Source organism: Sciurus vulgaris (genome assembly GCF_902686455.1).
Source record: "Sciurus vulgaris genome assembly, chromosome: 8".
Lineage (NCBI taxonomy): Eukaryota > Metazoa > Chordata > Mammalia > Rodentia > Sciuridae > Sciurus > Sciurus vulgaris.
This window is the reverse complement of record NC_136468.1, coordinates 77,481,954-77,503,478: the sequence shown is the minus strand read 5'-3', so window position 1 is coordinate 77,503,478 and position 21,525 is coordinate 77,481,954. Positions and strand designations below refer to the sequence as shown.

The window sequence follows — 21,525 nt, the reverse complement described above, 5'->3', positions numbered from 1 at the left end:
TCCGAGGTCCTTGATCCATTTCGAGTTGAGTTTTGTGCAGGGTGAGAGATAGGGGTTCAATTTCATTCTGTTGCATATGGTCTTCCAGTTTTCCCAGCACCATTTGTTGAAGAGACTATCTTTTCTCCATTGCATATTTTTGGCCCCTTTGTCTAGTATGAGAAAATTGTATTTATTTGGGTTTGTGTCCATGTCCTCTATTCTGTACCATTGATCTACCTGTCTATTTTGGTACCAATACCATGCCGTTTTTGTTACTATTGCTTTGTAGTAGAGTTGAAGATCTGGTATTGCGATACCCGCTGCTTTGCTCTTTCTACTGAGGATTGCTTTACCTATTCTGGGATTTTTATTTTTCCAGATGAATTTCATAATTGCTTGCTCTATTTCTGTAAGGTACATCATTGTGATTTTAATTGGAATTGCATTGAATCTGTATAGCACTTTAGGTAGTATGGCCATTTTGACAGTATTAATTCTGCCTATCCAAGAACATGGGAGATCTTTCCATCTTCTAAAGTTTTCTTTAATTTCTTTCTTTAGTGTTCTGTAGTTCTCATTGTAGAGGTCTTTCACCTCTGTTTTTCATTTGATACTTCTGAAACACAATAATACTCCTCTACTTCTTTTAGTACTGAACTACCTTTTGTTCTAGTTATAATCCTTTATACTAATGGTTCCTTAATAAAATTGTTGGTGTGATTACTATCTTCTGATTTGACTCTAAATTGGACACAGTCATTATCCAAGTATGTTGTAAAAGATAAAAAATTAACATTTACTCAAATAAGTGTTTGTCCATTATGAGGCATTGATTATGCATTTAGTCTTTAAAACAATTTTTCAGTTCCCAAATAGGAACCTATATCTATATAATGTTTATAAAAATAATCTATAAAAGCTTCTCAAACTTCAAAACTTTTACCTGACAAGTTAATTCCTTAATTCACTTTTAAACAAAGCAAGTGATCACAGTTTTTGTGGAATTAGTCACAACTTCTTTGTGGGTTAATTAATTGAGCCTCTGTATGTGACTTCTTCAATTTTACATCATCTGTTCTTTTCTGACTTGTAATTTGAGTTGAATTTAGATCATCCTTATTTCCATCAAAGTTTAAAAGGAGAAAATAATCATATGTGTTGATTAGAAATTATTTTATCTTGTGATGGTGTCAGGATTGTGGTTCACAATGAAGAATAGATTATATATATTCCATTGCACTTGTGCTCTTTTTTTAAAAAGATGCCAGAATATACTTTGGAAGTTTTGTGATTATCAGTTATATATTATGTCTGATGCTTTATTTAAAAAGTGTCTCATGACTTCATTCTTGTTTTATCACTGAGGGCGAAGTCCACTCTGTTTTGGCCTAAGTTACTGCTATTCTTCTTTCATCTCCCATAGTCCCTCAGTCTCTCTCAGCTCCTCAAACACAGCCTTCGAAGGGGAATCGATGGTGATATTTTAGTGCATATGTATTTTAAGTGTTTCTGCTGGCAAATGTTTAACATTAAATATGGGATAGACCCTGTCATTGAAATTAACTCAGAGAACAAGGGTTTACATTGGTGTCATGTTTCTTAGTAGGAAGAATGACGAGAACCTGGAAGGCAAGTTGGTGAAAATTCTTCTTCTTCTTTTTTTTTTTTTAATAAAGTAGACCTTTATTTTATTCATTTATTTGTATGTGGTGCTGAGAATCGAACCCAGTGCCTCACACATGCCAGGCAAGCACTCCACCACTGAGCTACAACCCCAGCCCAAGTTGGTGAAAATTCTAAGACCTCATTGGAGATTCTGGATGCTGAGTGCTCCAATGTCACATATAACCTTGGGATTAAACAACTATAATTGTGACTGATTTCAATGTTGCCATGTTAAAATAGCACAATGAGAAAGGCTACTATGTGAAGTGCTAAATGAGTACACCAAGTGAGGATTCCTACAGTAATCATCATTCTACTGTCACAAACTTCCTTGATACATCCGTTTATTCATGCCTTACTTTTCCCACGAATATTGAAGACCACTGCTGTTATACTAACCCTACTCTTGGCACCTGAGATAAATTGTTTAGTGACAGATATTGTGCTCACTGATTGTTCAACTGTGGATCATAGATGCAACAAATTGATTATAATAATGATATGAGAAATATGAAGATGGTTATGAGTGAAATGTAAAACTGATGAAATGAACTGTCTTTCTGGTGGTCAGCAATTTTTAAATTTCCAAAGTTCTGAATATGCTCCAGAGATATGCATAACAACCAATGAGATTTTATTCAAAGATTATATTCCTGAAATGATGATGCTAGTAACAGTAATAATAAGGCAAATATCATTATTACTGTAGAAGCAAGGTATATGAAGGCAAAAAGCATAGATTCTGTAGTCAGGTAAACTGAATTGAACTCCTAGTATTCCACTTATTAATTCAGATTTGGGGCAGGTTAATGCATGTCTTAGTTTCCTCATCTATACAATGATAACAATAATAATAGTATATACACAGTAGAATTTCAAGGATGTATAAAAGAGGAAAATTTAGAAAAGTGACTGATATATGGCAAATACTACGTGTGTTACTATTAATATTGAATTGATGTTTATTATAGCATCAGGGACTGGATTATGAGATTTACATTAATACCATGACCCATTCTATCTTTTAGTTCCCAGAACATTCCTATAAAGTAGGCCTCAGTCATTAGTAAGAGATTCAGTGAGCCTCTATTATATATTAGGGTGTCTTGTATTGCTGTGAACAAGTGAATGATGAGATCACATCCTGGTGAGGGAAGGCAGCCCCTGATATGGCGTGTATGCTGTAGTAGGATGATAAGTGGTGAAGTGTGCTTTGAAAATTGTGAGTGATGGTCCCTATGGTCTGCCCAGACCTCCACTGGGCCTCAGTGAGGTGGTGATATCTGGTGGAAACTGGAATGAAATAAAGAAAGTAGCATATGCAGTTATCAGGGAAGAGCTTTCTAGTCAAAAAATCCTGCAGGTGCAAAGTGTTTAAGAAGCAAATGTGTTTGGTACTCTTGAGAAATTATATGTGGAGGACACCAATGCAGAACTGAATAAAAGAAGTTAAGGAGGACCAGATTTCTATAGACAGATCACAATAAAACTGGAAAAGCAATCCCCAGACTCACTACCTACCTTCTAACAGACTTATTTGGGGTATAATGTGAAGTCATTTGGAGGACTTTCAAGAAAGGAGTGACATTCATTCATTTAACAAATATTCATCAAAGACCTGCTGAGTGACCTTCACTTGTATAGACATGTGTGAACCTCAGAAATGAAAATGTTCTGTGAAGTTTCCTGCTACAATGTCCAGATGATATGTGCAATAAGATTAGTAAAGTAGGTTATTAGAAATAGTGTTAGATTAGTGTGGGTGTTAATTTCATACAGCATGGTCCAGAATGCTTATCTGATGAAGTGATATTTGAGCATAGTACTAAAGCTTTTTGAGAAAGTGAGTCCTGTGGTTTTGGGAAAAGGGAAGCCCAGGCAGAGGACCAGAAAGTAAAAATGATCTGAGGCAGAAGTACAATTGACTCATTTGAGGAAATGCAAGAAGATCATTGTACCTAGAATCAAATCAGAGGAGAATAAGGTTACATGGAATGTAGAGTGTCAAAGATGTGGTTCAGAGTGGGCAGAATATGGAACACTGGGCAAAAAATTACAAAAAACAGATCACTCAGAGTGAGTTGAGACCTGAGGTGACATATGTTTTAAAACCATTTCTGTGATTCAGTAGATTTATTTGAAACTTTTCATATATTAATATAGAAATCAAATTTTATAATATACCTATCACATGCACATAATTTCATGAAACAGTATTTCTCCTATCTGTATGATACATGTATCTTAATCTAGTTTAATAATTATCTCACTTAAAATGTATTTTCAATATAATAAATTCATTCCATGACTCGATTTGTATTAAAAATATACTTGAATCATGAAACACTGGAAGGTCTCATTTTGAAGTAATTTTATTAACTATTTTATTTCTGTATATTATTTATATAGCATGGTGGGTTCTATTTTGGCACATGTACGTATATATTAATATAAATATATATATGTATACACATACATAATTTGATCAATGTCACTCCCCAATACCTCCCATCCTTTTATCCCCCCTCCCCTTATGCCCTTCATCTACTTTAGAGGTCTACCTTCTACTTTCACAGCATTCCTTTTTTTTCAATTTTTATTTTCCCACTCTAGTTTTCACATATGAGAAAAAATGTGGTATTTTTCTCGTTGATTCTGACCTATTTCACTCAAAAGCGTGATCTTCAATTCCATCCATTTTCTGGAAAATAACAAAATTTTCTTCTTTATGGCTGAATAAAACTCCATTTTCTTTATCCATTCACCAGTTGATAGACAACAAGAAGGAGTACTAACTGGGCTATTGTGAATTGTGCTACAATAAACATGGTACACAGGTACCTATAAAGTTTGCTGACATTAATTTTTTGAATAAATACCAAAGGATAAAAAACTTGGATTATATGGTAGTTCTATTTTTAACCTTATGAGGAAACGTCTTAATGATTATCACAGTGGCTATACTAATTTGCACACCCACCAACAGAGTATGATTTCCTTTTCTCCTTCATCCTCATCAGCATTTACTGTTATTTGTGTTGTTGATAATTGTCATTATAAATGGAGTGAGTGGACTCTCAGTGTAGTTTTGTGTGCATTTCTTTGATGGCTAAAGATGGTGAATGTTTCTTCATAAATTTTTTTGCCATTTGTATTTCTTTTGAGAAATGTTTATTCAGTTCATTTGCCCATTTATTGATTGGAGTTTTTGTTTGTTTTGTTGTTTGTGTGTTTGTGTGTGTGTGTTTTAAGGTTGTTTGAGGTTTTTATTTTATATTATGTTATAGATATTAATTCTCTGTCAGAAGCGTAGCTGGCTAAGATTTCCTCCTATTCCATAAGTTGTCTCTTAACTCTGTCAATTATTACCTTCTGTATGCCAAAGTTTTTTAATTTGCTGCCATCCCATTTATTGGTCCTTGGTCTTAATTCCTGAGCTATAGGGGTCTTATTCAGGAAGTCTTTATCTGTACTTGTATGTTGAAGCATGTTCCCTAGTTTTTCTTCTGACAATTGGAAAATTTCTGGTCTTATATTTAGCTTGTATTGTATTTTGAGTCATTTTTTGTACAGGGTGAGGGACAGAGCTTGCAAATCAATATTTAGTCATATCTCTTTTATTGGTACCTGAGAGGTTTTCATATTACAGATTAATGCACTATACTAGGATATATGGCTACATGTACCTTTTGTAAAGTGAAAGAATAATACTGTATACACAGATTTTTTGATAAGTAATATTTAGAACATATATGTATTATATATATAAAACACACACATATATATATTATTATATATAAAACATATATATATATAATGAGTTAACAACCTGGAAATTTATTTTCTTAAAACTGTAATTGTGTTAATAACATTCAGATTTTTTTTTTAAAGTTCATACTTCAACTTAAAGTCTTTATCTTAGATTATGGTGCTAACCACAGACTTGGTAGAAATTGGTCAGATTCTGGATATATTTTGAAGGTAATACCAGAAGGGGTTGCTAACATTTAGAATACAGGTTGTAAAAAAAAAAAAAAAATTACAACTGCCTCAAAATTTGGCTTGACCCAATGAGTATATAGTGCTATGTGTTTGGAAGGAGACATTGATTACGGAGCAAGGGATTGATTTATCAGTTTTATTAGACCCCTTTCATACAGAAGGAAAAGGGATCAAATAGTTGAGCAATATACCACAAAGCTAATAACTTTTAATGCTTGTTTTGAGTCACCTTTAGTGTGACCAAAGATATGGGTTGTAAAAGAAAGAGGGGAGTGAATCTCTTATCTATTGTAATCAATTTCTGAACAAAGTAAATTATTTAGGACCAGGAAGAAGAAAGATGAACTGTATGGAGGACTCACTGATGTCTTCATGCAGTTTATCATCCCTAAGAGTTTGACCTTTTGGCTTCACTCCAGCTTCACAAGAGTAGCTTTCTTTCCTTCCACAGGAGGACATTTAAGCTGAGATTGGTTTGTGGAGACTGGAAATTTCAGATTAAGATAGCTGGTTTCTTTAGAGGCATCTCTATTTGGCTTACAGATTGTCATTGTTCCCCTGTGTCTTCTTGTGAGCTTTCTCAGTATGTCTCTGTCTTGGTATCTCTCTCTATATAAGGATACTGGTCATACTGGTAGGACCTACTCTAATGACCTTATTTTAACTTAGTTACCTCAGAGACTCTATGCCCAACTACACTGGAGTTTGACTTCAACACATGCATTCTTAGAAGATACCATTCACCTCATAACAACCACCTACCTGACTGAGGAAACAGTATTGTTCTTTATCCATGATCATATGGAGAGCTGTTTCCTTGACCCCAGGAAGAGGCTTTATTTAGTAGGGCGGGGGGGGGGGGCGGGAGGAGACAGCATGATCGGAGACTCTTAGCTCCCAGTCGAATTGAATTAGTCTTTCTGAAGCTTTCTACCCTCATTTGTGATTTAGAGTAATAATCCTTTCATTTTTAGTGTTTATTAAAGTGCTATATATTTTCTTGCTATTTTTCCTAAAACTTTGTAAATACTGGAAGATATCCATGTTTGTCCAAACTATAAATTAAATATAAAAAATTTCCAGTTATTCATTAAAAATTTTTTTTATTTTTTAAGTTTGCTTAATTTCCTAATCTCTTTGTTCAAACCTAAACAAGACTCACGTTAACTTCATTTTGTAATATGTTTCTTGGGATTCTGATTGTTTTATTCCGAATGTAGAAATAGGGAAAGTGCTTTGTGAATTTACCTAACGAAGTTCATATAAAAAATAGGAATAACTTATTTTCTTATTCCATGTCTATAAAAGATGCAGAAAAAAAGCACAAGTGGGCAAAATGTAGAAAGTGGAAGATGCTTCGAAACTCATCCCTTAGCAAAAGCCTCTGTACATGCAGAATAAGAGAATGAATCCTGGAGGCAAATTGCCTGTTTATCAATCACAGCTGTATGACTTCCTAATGGTGTCATGTTGATCAAGATATGTCTTGTCTTTGTGTTTTCTTATTCCTGAGAGACAAATAACAATAGTATAAGCTCCAAAGGATTATTGTGTAGGCTAAGTGAATTAAATGGACAAAATAAGGCAGATTTTGACATATAATAAGTGGAAAATAAGTATTGGGTATGGCTTCCTGACTTCTGTTTAAATAATGAATTATACATAGTAAAATAAAACATAAAATACCATGTTTTCTATGAGTGATAGTTGATAGTAGTTTAAAAGATTATCTTACTGACATGCATGGTTAAGTTTATCTTTATGCAGTTTTTCTCATTGTTAATTGGAGATAATAATTGTACTCTATAAAGGATCTTGTACAGATGTACTATATAATTTTATCATTGGGTATATGGACATGTGTCAGTAACATACAACTAGAGAACTCAGATTATATAAAGCAAATCATACATAAAATTTAATGAGATCATCTCTGTCTTCAATAAGATGCATGCAGAGAAAAAATGAGCATTTTAGGTCAAACCACAGATATATACAGACAACAGAGATGACTCAGCGTGTGTTTTAGGCTTGCACTTCATGACATGATAATAACAGTCTTTTCTTAGATAAACAGTTGTCCGCTATGATAAATAAAATTACAATGTACTTTTATTTAAAAATTTTTACTTTTCTTCAAGTGAATAGTATATAATTTGAAATTTTTGGGTAGTTCAAATTTGTTCATGTTCCATTATTTTAAATTATTCAATGTTTTTATTTGGCTATTTTAAAATATTGAAAGATTTTGAAACAAAGCCCATTAGAATTTGTACATTTATCTGCATTTTTAATTTTTTTTTGTTGCCTTTTCAGCTTAATTATTAGCCTGTCACAAAAATCCTTTTCCAGTTTAGACATTAAAATCTGTTTTCCAGAACCAAGAAAATGACTTGGAAAAAAATTACTAAAACAGATTTGTTCTTTCTTCTTACACTAATAGGTAATTTGATTTCATCCTTTTTTTTTTTTTTAATAAATTAAAGTCTTATGCTTCTTAAAATGTCTTCCAAAATGTAATTTTGTGTCACAGGCATTGGTAGAGTGTGCATATAGTTTTTTCCTCTCCACATTCACAAATCAAAATGCAAAAGTCCTGCAACTGTATCGATCACAATATGTAGCTTGTGCTACATCATCTTTTAAAACTAATGTTCAATGCCAGCTTTGTGCTTTGGGGCTGTTTAAAGCATTGAAGAAGACACGTCCTCCATGAGCAGTGCTTATCCTGTGAGTTAAACAAACAGTGCAGACGAGCCCAGAAAAATACACCAGACATGCAGGTGGTAGTTAAATCAACAAGAAATCGTATTTCATCAGTGTTAAGTTTCATTAGTAGTGATCTTTTTTCTTTAGAAATATACTAATACAGTGGGAAAAAAGTCATTATGCAGGATTTGGTGGGCTCCACGATGGTGGTAACACTGCTTAGGAACTAAGTGAAAGGACAAAGTGCACTGCATGTGAAGCACAAAACGAAATGTGTAGGTAGTATAAAACACAGAAGAATGTACATGAGGTTAGGTGGAGGATTTGTGATTGGAGGCAGTGACATGTGAATCATATTTACAGCACTATCTGTAAAACAAATATTAAAATATTCACAAGAAAGAACACATGTGCGATCATAATTTAAAATAAACTAGGAAGGATGGATGGTATAGAGGAAAAAGAGGGGTGGGAGGGGTAGGAGAAAGGAAAAATAACAGAATGAGACAAACATCATTACCCTATGTACATGTATGATTACATAAATGGTGTGACTCTACTTCACTTACAACCAGAGAAAAAAGTTGTACCCCATTTGTTTACAATGAATCAAAATAATATATTGTTAAAAAAAATAAGCTAGATAATGGCAGTATAGGCACTTAAGTTACTCAAGTTTAAATTTGACTAAATAAGTATCACAAGAAAAAGTGAGAAATGAAAAGGGGTAGATATAGTTATTAATGTGAAGAAAAGAGATTGATGAATATTTTATGAGAATAAAGACAAATGAGGATGGTCAAACGTAGAAAACAGCAGAACAGGAACTCCTGGGAAGGGCCATACGTGCAACTTAGATCTTAAGTATCCAACATGTTTTAGTGACTCTCAGGGCATATTTCAGTGTGCATAAACCTAAAAGCTTCAACACAAAAGAACTTAAGGATCTCATGTTGATGAGTTTTGGCAAAAGCTGAAGGTGAAGGGGAAACTCTGAATTTCACTATCTCACTAAATTTTAAACATAAGGAGCTTGTGTACTGGTGACAAGATCTCTTGCCATTTTTCAAATCCTGAGGAACTACCGATTTTTCATTTTCACCGGAATCAAATATAGTAAAATGAACTATCTGTAACTATATTGAGGCCAAACAAGTACCAAACCCTCCTGTCCTGTTAGGCATTAAAACTTGCCACTTTATGAAATAATATGAGGCATTTACTAACATTTACTAAATTCTATATAGGTATTTTAAGTACTTTGTATACATTTTCATCTCTAATTTGAAAAACAATGTGACATTTTCTGTCACATAACTTTTAACTAAAGAAGAAATGGTGTTGAGTAACACCCAACTCTTAAGAGTTGACTTGCCAGAATTTAGATTTGTTGATCTGAGGTCTTTGATCTCCAAACCTAAGTGCTTTGCATTTTTCTAGACTCTCAGTAGAATTAAAAATTTTCATTAAATGCAGCACATTTAAATCTTTTACATAATATATAAATTGACATATAACTTACCAAATATTTTGGCAGGAAACAAAATTTAAATGTAATGATTTGGTTAAGATGTCAAAAAACCCTTTGAAAATTAAAGATTAAGTGCATTAGGATGGATAAATCAGTGCTCACTTCCTGTTCAACCAAGCAGTATGGAATTTACATCAGAGTCCTCTCAAGCCCTGACCCCAGCTTCTGGTTGATTGTCCTGAGCAATAGCTGTACATTAGCATCACTTTGGAAGCTTTTAGAAATACTGATGCTTGGGCTATAAACAACCACTTAGAATCTCTGACGTAGGATCTAGGTTTAGGTATTTTTTTGCCATTGTTAATCATTTTAGGTTCTCTAATTATTTTAATGTGTACGCCAAATTGAGTAATATGAATCACAGATTGCACATTATTTACAGATAAAACAACACATTAGCTCTTTGGAAGATGAATTAACAGTAACATTTAAATATGATAGATAATTTTGTGTGTTTATGTGTTTCTGCATATTTGGATGATTTTTATGCACATTGAAATAAAAGTAGACCATCAAGTGCTGCATGATGTATCTCCACATAATAACACTTTTCTTAAAAAAAAAAAAAAACAAACTTACACTTAAGAAATTGAACAATAAGTCTGTTTTATCATCTAATGCTCCCAATCCATACTTTTAATTCCTTAAATTTAGCCAAGATTATCTTTTATGAAATTTTTAATTGGATCACATCAATGATTACCCACACGTTTTATTTACTTATTTCTTCAGTCATTTTGTGTCCTTTAAGTTGATGATATCATTCTACTATTTTATGCCATTTAGTTCTAAAGAGGTCAGGACAGTTATAAAACAATTCACATTCTAGAATTCTCTTACTATTCCCTCCCAGTATTGCCCTCTGTTTTCTGAATGCTTAGAAAACTCTATGTTACCTAGACTAAATAGATTAGATTCAGGTAAAATATTTTTGGCAAGAGAAATTCCTAAGTGATATTAGGTGCTTCAAATAAGGATGCCCATAACACAGTTTGCCTTATATTTAATATTATAATATATGATTATATTATATAATCATATGATTATAATATATTAAACCATGTCATATATAATTATATATTATCTGTGTGTGAAATAAAAGACAAATTTTTAGAAAAGAAGTTGCATATTCAAACTGATTCAATAGCCTCTAGAAAATATAAATTTCCTACAAATCATTGATAATTCAATGAGCTGTCAAAAATTAGCAGTTTTTTGTAAATAATCTATATTTTGGCATGTGCATCTGTGTGTCTTGTCTGTACCTCTGTCTGATTTCCATCAAAAGTTTCATATATAATACTTTTAACCTCCATTCTTGAAAAATGTTGGAATCGATTATTGGACTGGTTTTGCAAAATGAGTTTTTAAAAATTTATTATTCCTCTACAACCATTTGCCAGCATTTTTTTGTCACTAGTAGTAGACAGAGTCAGAATAAGTGTACATGTACATGCACATGTATATGTATATATAATTTTAGAATTGATATTTCAAATTCAAGTTAATATTTTAGCATTTTGCTTTTTTCTTATTTGTATTTCTGTTCTATAATACTGAAAATACTAATTTTTGATAATATTGGTCTATTCAATTATTTGTGATATCATAGTTCACAAATTTTTCAAAATAATATATGCAGTAGAAAGTTTATTAATAGAAGTTCAACTTTTCTTTTCAGTTTTGTTTTTCTGTTATGGTATATCTCACTACATATTTAGTCACAACTGTTTAAAAGTTACATGAATTCTTTGTCTAGTTATTGCAACAATTTGATACTGTAGTTAAATTAATTTTCTTTGGTTCAATAGTTTTTATTTCTCAATTTTTTATTTTGAGAAGTAGGTACATAAAATAATCAAAAGTATATAAACATCAAACATTGCTACATTCCTCGTCCCTAATAAGCTTTATTATGGTTTAACGTAGTAAATCATTATATATGTTGAGTGCTTCCTTATGCTTTATTTTTCCTGTGTCTTAATAAAATATAAAAATTGCGCATGTACAAACACCTACACACCAATAGTTTCTTAATTATACTATTTTTATCTTTTGTTGTCCTTTTACAGTTATTGAGAGTTGTGCTAAAGTCTTACACTGATTATTACCTTAAAAAATTTATGATTCTGTCAAGTTTGACTTTATATATTTTCAGCCTATGATTTTAGGTGCATACACATTTAAAATCATTATATTTTATGAATAAGTTGAAAATTTTGACATTATGAAAATTTTAACACTTTTATCTTTAAAGTATACTTTCTTTTGTGGTTTCAGGTATCAGCTTCCCGTATTTAACTTGTATTTACCTTGCAAAAATATTAAAAAGGCTTGTTTTAAAACTGTAGACAGTCAGTGTCTATTTTCTCATAGGAGGACTTTTACTCTTCATCCTGTACAAGTCAATGTTTTTGAAGCACATGCCCCTCACCCTGCCATCCTTCTTTCTCCAGAGCTAGAAGGAATTCAGACTGCTTGTTTTTATACTTACTGATATCCTGGGGAAAAGGTAAAAAAGAGTTTATAAAACCTGAACAGAAAAGAAAGAAAGGAAAAAAAAAAAGAAAGAAAGAAAGAAAAAAAGGATGTAACTCAGTTCTCCCATGGGCTGAATCTCCTTTGAAATAACTGACAGTCTCTGGATATACAGAAGGAAATGATGAGTGGGGCAACATGTCCAGATGTGTGCTCAGCAGATGTATAAGGTTACATTTCAAAAGGCAAGAGTATTGCACTTTAGAGAGGAAGTTGTAAATAGTAAACACATAACTATCAGGTGTAATCTGACTTTATAAGATTTTCAAAATGACTGATTCTTTTCACAGGAAGTTTCTTTTTCATTTTTTTCAACCATTTAGCAGTTAATTAAAAATTCTTATATGTGTAAAACCAATTTTAAAAAGATCAGAAACTGAATTAAATCAAGTAAAGGCTTATAAATGATATATCTTGGTGTACCATCTTTAATATATGAATGGTTATTTTCAATGAATTTATTTTTACAATAAAATGGAAATAACTTTAAAAAATATCTTTACTTAATCCGTACCTGGAATTTCTTGTTGTCTCCTTCTCCTCCTTCTCCCCTTCCTCTCTTTTTTCTCCTCCTTTTTCCTCTTTGGTTTTTAGATCATGCAATACTTATTGTTACCATTTTAAAAATTATGGTGTTTGGTCTTCTCCTAGTTACTTTATTATTTTAGATTTTATGTTTTACTCGACATAAAATTGTATATATTTATTTTGCAGAATAAGATATTTTGGGATATGTATACACAGAAGGGTTCAATTGTCTAATGGACATATGAATTACTTCACATTATTTTTGTAGCAAGGACACTTAAAAAATCTACTCTTTAAGTGATTTTCAAAATACATTATTATTAATTATAGTCACCATTTCATATAACAGATGTCCTGAGCTTCTTCTTCCTATTAATCTGGAATTTTCTATTCTTTGATCAGCCTGTCAATAATGCCTTGCAAGCCTCTCATAACCTCCACTGTCCTTACTCTTCACTGTGCTTGTGCTTATTCCTCATGTCGTCCCACACATTACAGGCTAAAGCAACTCAGGAAACTACTGAATAAAAATAACACAATGACTCCATTGCTTATAAGTCCTTCAAAACAGTGTCACTTTTTAGCATTTTATTTCTTAATTCTCTTAGGAACTAATATGAATAATATCTTAAAATGAAAAACGAGAAAAACAGTCTTTCTATGTGAGAGGGCTACCAGAGTTCTACAAAGAATGTTCTACTTGGAGACAGAGACAGTCCTCATTCTGATATGCATTTTGGAATATGCATATTAGAGTGAAATATTGTTTTATGCTGTACATGGTTACCATGCCTTACATGCTTCTAAGAAGCCAAAACATACATCTATGGGAATGACAACAAAGAACATCCTAATTCTGGGGATTTGAAAGGGCTTTGGGATTTGAAGTTGACACTTCTTTGGCTGAGCTCCAACATACAACTGAATTAGGGAGAAGAGAGCAGACATTTGGTTTAGTATTTTCCTAAAGTTCATGCAGTTCTGGGGAGAAAAATTATGTTCAAAGTAAAAGTATGATAACTTACTCATTTAATAGGAAGTAAATTCAAAGCAAAATCAGTAGGAAGCCTTTAATAAAGAGAAAGTTGTCAGTGGAAATTCACTGGAGAGTTAGGCGATGGTGAAACATTGTAGTAGTATCAGGAGCATAAGGAGACAGAAATTGATTCCTCACATTAAAAGAAGGACTAAAAGTCACTGCACTTACTTTCCATCCTTTGTAAATGCATTTGATGGAAGAGCTACTTCTCTAGGGTTTAACTTTAGTGGTTAATGAACAGGGGAAGAAAAGAGCAGAGAAACTGCAGAAAGAGGAGGCTATCAGTGCATAAGGAGTGACTTATTTGTGGCTTCCCAATCCTACCAGTATGTTGCTTCTCTCCTTTCAATTGTATATTAGTGCAGAGATAGGGAAGGAGAGGGTAGTGAGAACCTGCCCCAAAGTTGATCTATCCCCAGAAAAGTCTCCACACTTCACCTTCCTTTGTCTCTCCAAAGGAAGAGATGCTGAGAAGAAGGGATAATTCAGTTATTTGTGCAAAATACACCACTAGAGCTACTTGTTTTCCTCCCTCCCTTAATTAAGTAGTTATTTATAGGACAATTATTTTAATTACAATATAAATTCATTTTCACTTACTCATATACTCTTTAAGGTATTCATTTGCTTTCTAGGTTTTTAGATGCCCTTGATTTCAGAGAGGAAGTTTCACATGGAGGATTAGAATAGAATTTTAATGTTAGATAGACATGATTTCAAATACTGAGTTTCTCTTTTATAAATTACTGTTAGCTTGAATAAATTACATATCCCAGCCTCAATTTTATTTTATTTGCAAAATGGGCACAGATATACTTCTCCAAGTGTTGTTCAGTTAAATAAAATATATGTTCAGTGACTGTTAGCAGATGTAACATATATTCATAGTAGTTATTCTAATTGTGATTACTCACATATAGAACAAGTAGGTGGGAATTATTCCAGAACACATACAATGATAGTGCTAATTGATTAAGGTGCTTTACCTTGCTGATATCAAACCCAACCTTGAAACTTTCTTAACAACAAAAAGAAAAACTAGGAAAGTCAGAAGGAGCAAGTTGAGTAGTTAGTGAGCCATGAATTGCCAAGGTCATTTTGGACATGTGAAGTACAAAGATCTATTAACCTCCATCTCCAAGTGGAAGTGTCCAGGAGGAAGTTGGACCTCAGACTGGCATGTGGGGAACAAGCTTAGCCTGTGCACCTCACTCACGTTGATGGAGATAAAAAAAAAAAAAAACTGTGGAGAGATTGAGATCCCAAGGAATGACAGAAAAGACACTCCAAATCTTGTCCCAGTGTTGTCCCAATTTGGAAGGTGTACTACAAGAAACCAGAAAATTAGATTGTGGTGGGCAAAAGCCCGGGCCCAGGGTTGCCATGTGCACCTAAAGATGGCGACTGGCAGAGAGCAAACGGCGACCTGATTATGCCTGGAGAGAGGCAGGAAGCGTTTACAATTGGCTGCATGATAATCAGTCCAGCCGCCTAGCGCATGGACAGATATACTTTACATGTATGCTTGAGCCAGTGATCGCTTGACCTTTAACAGGATTGGATGGACATATCTGGTTACAATTGCTTATGCATAAGACTGCTGATATATTGAGGGTGTGTTATCTGAATAAACGGGAAGCTCCTTCATGAACTTCTGAAGTGTACGTGTGTGTCTTTCATCCCGATAGTCAGGCCATAAGAGCAAGAAGCAACTGGGGAGCCGATTGGAGCAGCCGGGCTAAGAAGCCGCGGTTTTCCGTATTAGATTAGGAAGCAACATTAAAAAAAAAATCACAGGAGAGTGGTAGTTCAGAACTCTGAAGGAAGTAAAGAATATGTGACAGGAAGAAGGGAATGGTCCACCCTGTCAAATACTGCAGACAGTCTTGCTTTAGGAATGGAAGACCAAGTTATAGGGTCAGACCTCCCCTCTGTTGGTAAATAAAACTGCTGGTTGAAATATGAAACTGTCTTAGTAGCTTCAGAGAAATGTCAAAAGAGTGAGGAATCACCTGGTCAAATCTTGAAGATACTGAGGGAAAAAAATTAAGGTCACACTCCAATCACCTTAATCATGTGCAATCTGACAGTCCTTCAGAGACAGTTATGAAAATCAGGGGTGATTTTCATTGTCTTGGAGACGGTGGGTGGTGAAAATAAAAACTGAGGGTCGGTCCAGAATTGGGACTTTATTGAGATCTCAAAAGTTAAGGGTCGAATATGAGAGAATCCTCTCATGCACACTCCTACCAGAATGTAGGGAAATTTTCTTAATGTTGAGGAGATGCAGGAAACAAAGAAAAACAGAAATAAATCCAGTCTCTGAGAGTTTGTAAATCAAACACTAGCCTAAACAGATAATCATAGCCAAGATGCACAGTGCCAGGTTTATTCAAAACATTTCAAGGCATGAATGTGGTTTGAAGTGTGGCTCCGTGGACCTTACAAAATATCTCTGAAAAAATAGGGATGCTCATCTGCGTTTCAATCATTTTTTCAACTGCAATGACCAACACACATCAAAGAAAATCAGGTACACAGGGAATTAAGCAACTATGTGTGATGAGCAGTAAAAACAACAGACAAATGAAACTCATCTGAATTTCAAAAGCATCAAACACAGGAACAGTGTTCAATATGTTTAATGAAAGAAAAGAAAATCTTGCATGTAAATAGATTAAGAAACAATTTTAAGTGACGTTTCAGATTTGTGAAAGAAATAGAAGTTCTAGAAATGAAAAATATCAAAATTAAATCTAAAAAACGAGTACTTAGATTTGATAAGATCATATAAAGCAGAAGAGAAAATTTCTCTAGAGTAGATCAAAAGAAATGGTTCAGAATATAGCATGGAAGGGGCAAAGCAAGGAAAATATGGAATAAGGGTCTCTAGAAATTACCTTCAGTTCGTACCCTTTGACCAACATCTCCCCATTTTCCTCTTCCACCTCTGGCAACCGCCATTCTACTATTTGGCTCATTTAGTTTCCATATGTAAGTGAGAGTATGGAGCATTTTTCTTTCCTTATCTGACTTAATTTACCTAAAGTTAATCTCATCCATGTCATTGCAAATAGCAGGATCTCCTTTTTATAAGGGGGTGAATAGAAATTATATTAGGAAATATTGTGTCTATGTTAAACATGCCCAGACTTTTTTTGTTGTTATTATTCTATAAACAATGTAGTATAACACTCTTTGAGTACATTTATACTATATTAGGTATTTTAAGTAATCCAGAGATGGTTTTAAGTGTATGAGAGGATGTGCATACATTATATATAAATACCAGGGCATTTTATATAAGGACTTGAACACTGGAGCATCTTGGTATTCACAGGGGTCCTGGAACCAATCTCCCATAGATAGAGGGACAACTGCCTATCACAATTTTTTAAACATTCATTTATAAATGGGCACTTAGGTTGTTTCCAAATCTTAGTTATTGTGAGTAATGTTACAATAAACAGGATTACATATCTTTCTTTCAGGTACTGATTTTAAGAGGGATTGCTGAGTCTTAGGTAGATAACTCTACTTGTACTCGAGAAACCTCCATACTGTTTTCACAAAGGCATTCCTATCAAGTGTGTCACAATTTCTTTTTCTCCATTCTCTTACCAATAATTATCTATGGCCATTTTGATAATACCCATCCCAACACCATCCCAACTAGTGTTTGGTGACAGCTCATGTGCTTTTTTTTTTTTTTTTTTTTTTACCTTCTTTAACTTTATTTTTTTATTTTTTTTAATTTTTTTATTATTTAAACAAGTGGGATACATGTTGTTTCTCTATTTGTACATGGAGTCAAGGCATATCATTTGTGTAATCATAAATTTACATAGGGTAAAGATGTTTGATTAATTCTGTTATTTTTTTCCTCTTCCTCCCCACCCTTCCCACACCTCTTTTCCCTCTATACAGTCCTTCCTTCCTCCATTCTTACCACCCTCCTTATCCCTAACCCTAATGCTAACCCCTCATACCCCCCATTATATGTCCTCATCCGCTTATCAGCGACATCATTCGTCCTTTAGTTTTTTGAGATTGGCTTATCTCACTTAGCATGATATTCTCAAATTTCATCCATTTGTCTGCAAAATGCCATCATTTTATCATTCTTCATGGCAGAGTAATATTCCATTGTATATACATGCCACAGTTCCTTTCTCCAACATCAACTGAAGGGCATCTAGGTTGGTTCCACAATCTGGCTATGGTGAACTGAGCAGCTATGAACATTGATGTGGCTGTATCTCTGTAGTATGCTGATTTTAAGTCCTTTGGGTATAGGCCAAGGAGTGGAATAGCTGTGTCAAATGGTGGTTCCATTCCAAGCTTTCTGAGGAATCTCCATACTGCTTTCCAGAGTGGCTGCACTAATTTGCAGTCCCACCAGCAATGTATGAGCGTAACTTTTTCCCCACATCCTCGCCAACACCTGTTGTTGCTTGTCTTCTAGATAATCGCCATTCTTATTGGGGTGAGATGGAATCTTAGGGTGGTTTTGATTTGCATCTCTCCTATTACTAGAGATGTTGAACATTTTTTCATATATCTGTTGATTGCTTGTACATCTTCTCCTGTGAAGTGTCTGTTCATTTCCTTAGCCCATTTGTTGATTGGATTATTTGTATTCTTGGTGTAGAGTTTTTTGAGTTCTTTATAGATTCTGGAAATTAGTGCTCTATCTGAAGTATGAGTGGCAAAGATATTCTTCCACTCTGTAGGCTCTCTCTTCACATTACTGATAGTTTCCTTTGCTGAAAGAAAGCTTTTTAGTTTGAATCTATCCCAGTTGTTGATTCTTGCTTTTATTTCTTGTGCTATGGGAGTCCTCTTAAGGAAGTCTGATCCTAAGCCAACAAGTTGAAGGTTTGGACCTACTTTTTCTTCTATAAGATGCAGGGTCTCTGGTCTGATTCCGAGGTCCTTGATCCATTTTGAGTTGAGTTTTGTGCAGGGTGAGAGATAGGGGTTCAATTTCATTCTGTTGCATATGGTCTTCCAGTTTTCCCAGCACCATTTGTTGAAGAGACTATCTTTTCTCCATTGCATATTTTTGGCCCCTTTGTCTAGTATGAGAAAATTGTATTTATTTGGGTTTGTGTCCATGTCCTCTCTTCTGTACCATTGATCTACCTTTCTATTTTGGTACCAATACCATGCCGTTTTTGTTACTATTGCTTTGTAGTAGAGTTGAAGATCTGGTATTGTGATAACCTGCTGCTTTGCTCTTTCTACTGAGGATTGCTTTAGCTATTCTGGGATTTTTATTTTTCCAAATGAATTTCATAATTGCTTGCTCTATTTCTGTAAGGTACATCATTGTGATTTTAATTGGAATTGCATTGAATCTGTATAGCACTTTAGGTATAGTATGGCCATTTTGACAATATTAATTCTGCCTATCCAAGAACATGGGAGATCTTTCCATCTTCTAAAGTTTTCATTAATTTCTTTCTTTAGTGTTCTGTAGTTCTCATTGTAGAGGTCTTTCACCTCTTTTGTGAGATTGATTCTTAAGTATTTTATTTTTTTTTATTCTATTGTGAATGGGGTAGTTTTCCTAATTTCTCTTTCTGAAGATTCATCACTTATGTATAAAAATGCATTGGATTTATGAGCATTGATCTTATAACCTGCTACTTTACTGAATTCACTTATGAGTTCTAAGAGTTTTCTGGTGGAATTTCCAGGTTCCTCTAAATATATTATCATGTCATCAGTGAACAGGGATAGTTTGAGTTCTTCTTTTCCAATTCGTATCCCTTTAATTTCTTTGGTTTGTCTAATTGTTCTGGCTAGAGTCTCAAGAACGATGTTGAATAGAAGTGGTGAAAGAGGGCATCCCTGCCTTTTTCCAGTTTTTAGGGGGAATGCTTTCACTTTTTCACCATTTAGAATGATATTGGCCATGGGCTTAGTGTAGATCACTTTTACAATGTTAAGGAATGTTCCCAGTACCCCAATTTTTTCTAGTGTTTTGAGCATGAAGGGATGCTGTATTGTATCAAATGCTTTTTTTGCATCTATTGAAATAATCATGTGATTCTTAACTTTTAGTCTGTTGTTATGGTGAATGACATTTATTGATTTCTGGATGTTGAACCAACCTTGCATTCCTGGGATAAAACCCACCTGATCATGGTGCACTATATTTTTAATATATCCGCCATCTTGGATCACCCTGTGTAAAAAGCTTGTGGCCGGAGGGGGCAGGGCTGCTTGGAGAGGTCTCTGACTGCCCTGCCCTGGTCCCAGAGGCTGCTTGCGGGTCGGATGTCTCCGCTGGCTCGGGGACTTGTGGCTGGCTCTGTGTAGATAGGCTCTCACTGGGCGGTCTGCTCTGAGAAGCTAGTCTAGAAAGGCGCTTCCTGCTGGAGGCAGCCGGGCTGCTTGCTCATGTGGTTTTGATGTGTATTTTCCTGATGATTAGTGATGTGCACTTTGTCATAATGCCTTTTAGCCATTTGTATATCTTTGAAAATATTTCTATTCAAGATTTTTGCTACTGAATAGCTTATATACATGAGTGCATTATATATTTTGGATATTACCCTCTTATTAGATATGTTTTTTCCCATATGTTGTCTTTTCATTTTGTTAATTGTTTGATGTGGTGAAGCTAGTTTGGTATTGTCCCATTTGCTTCTTTTTGCTATTGTTACCTGAGTGTTTAGATTCATTTCCCAAAAAGCCTTGCTAAGGTCGAAGTTAGCGAGTTTTTCGGTTTTTAATCAGGGAGTTTTTGGGTGTCTGGTCTTATGTTTAAGTGTTTAATCCACTTAAAATTTATTTTCAAATGTAAAATAAAATAATGGCCCAATTTTATTCTTTCTCATATACATATCCAATTTTCCCAGCACTGCTCATTGAAGAGACTAATCTTGCCTCTGCATATATTCTTTTTGCTTCTGTTCAACATTCTTTGGCCATATATTGTTAGGTTTCTTTCTGGAATTTTTATTCTTTTCCACTGCTCTACATGTATGTTTTTGGATCATACGATGCTGCTTATATTCATTCTCATAATAGTATCTATTTTCTCACAGGCAAATAACTTAATCTTCCAGCATTCCACTTTTTTCATGTAAACACTGAAAACAATAATACTAGTCCCTTTCATCTGATTGGGTCTGGGTCCCTGTAAATCTCAGGTGAGGTGAATTATGCCAGAGTTTTAAGACTTTTAAGAGCTATACAATTGTAAATGATAATTACATGCAGAGCTTCTGAAATTTCTATAAGTAATGTTTTTGTGTTGATTTTTAGCATTTTTGACTATGTTTCCTTTTATTATTCAAAATGTTTTTAAAAGAAGCTAAGTTATCTAGGACAAATTATGTTTACATGAATAGTATATTTTAAGGGTTTTTTTTCCTTTAAGAGAAAAGCGAAATGCATTAAGGTATATTAAATTTCCATACTTTATTACATACATGACTTAAGGAAACAGAAAGATAACAAAAATGTAATTCATTTTTATTTTTCTATAATTAAAAAAAAAAGAGAGAGAGAGAGAGAG

The 21,525-nt window shown here is 33.8% G+C and overlaps 1 protein-coding gene and 1 long non-coding RNA gene across 4 annotated transcripts in view; both read left to right on the top strand.

Annotated features, from left to right (window-relative positions):
• Nucleotides 1-21,525, top strand: part of AGMO (alkylglycerol monooxygenase) — a 196,009-nt gene that overhangs the window by 16,767 nt on the left and 157,717 nt on the right. The window lies entirely within an intron of this gene.
• On the top strand, nt 15,232-20,911 carry LOC306668491. Its single transcript, XR_013765878.1, has 3 exons — nt 15,232-15,345; nt 15,760-17,671; nt 20,388-20,911. It is a non-coding gene; the product is annotated as an uncharacterized lncRNA (long non-coding RNA).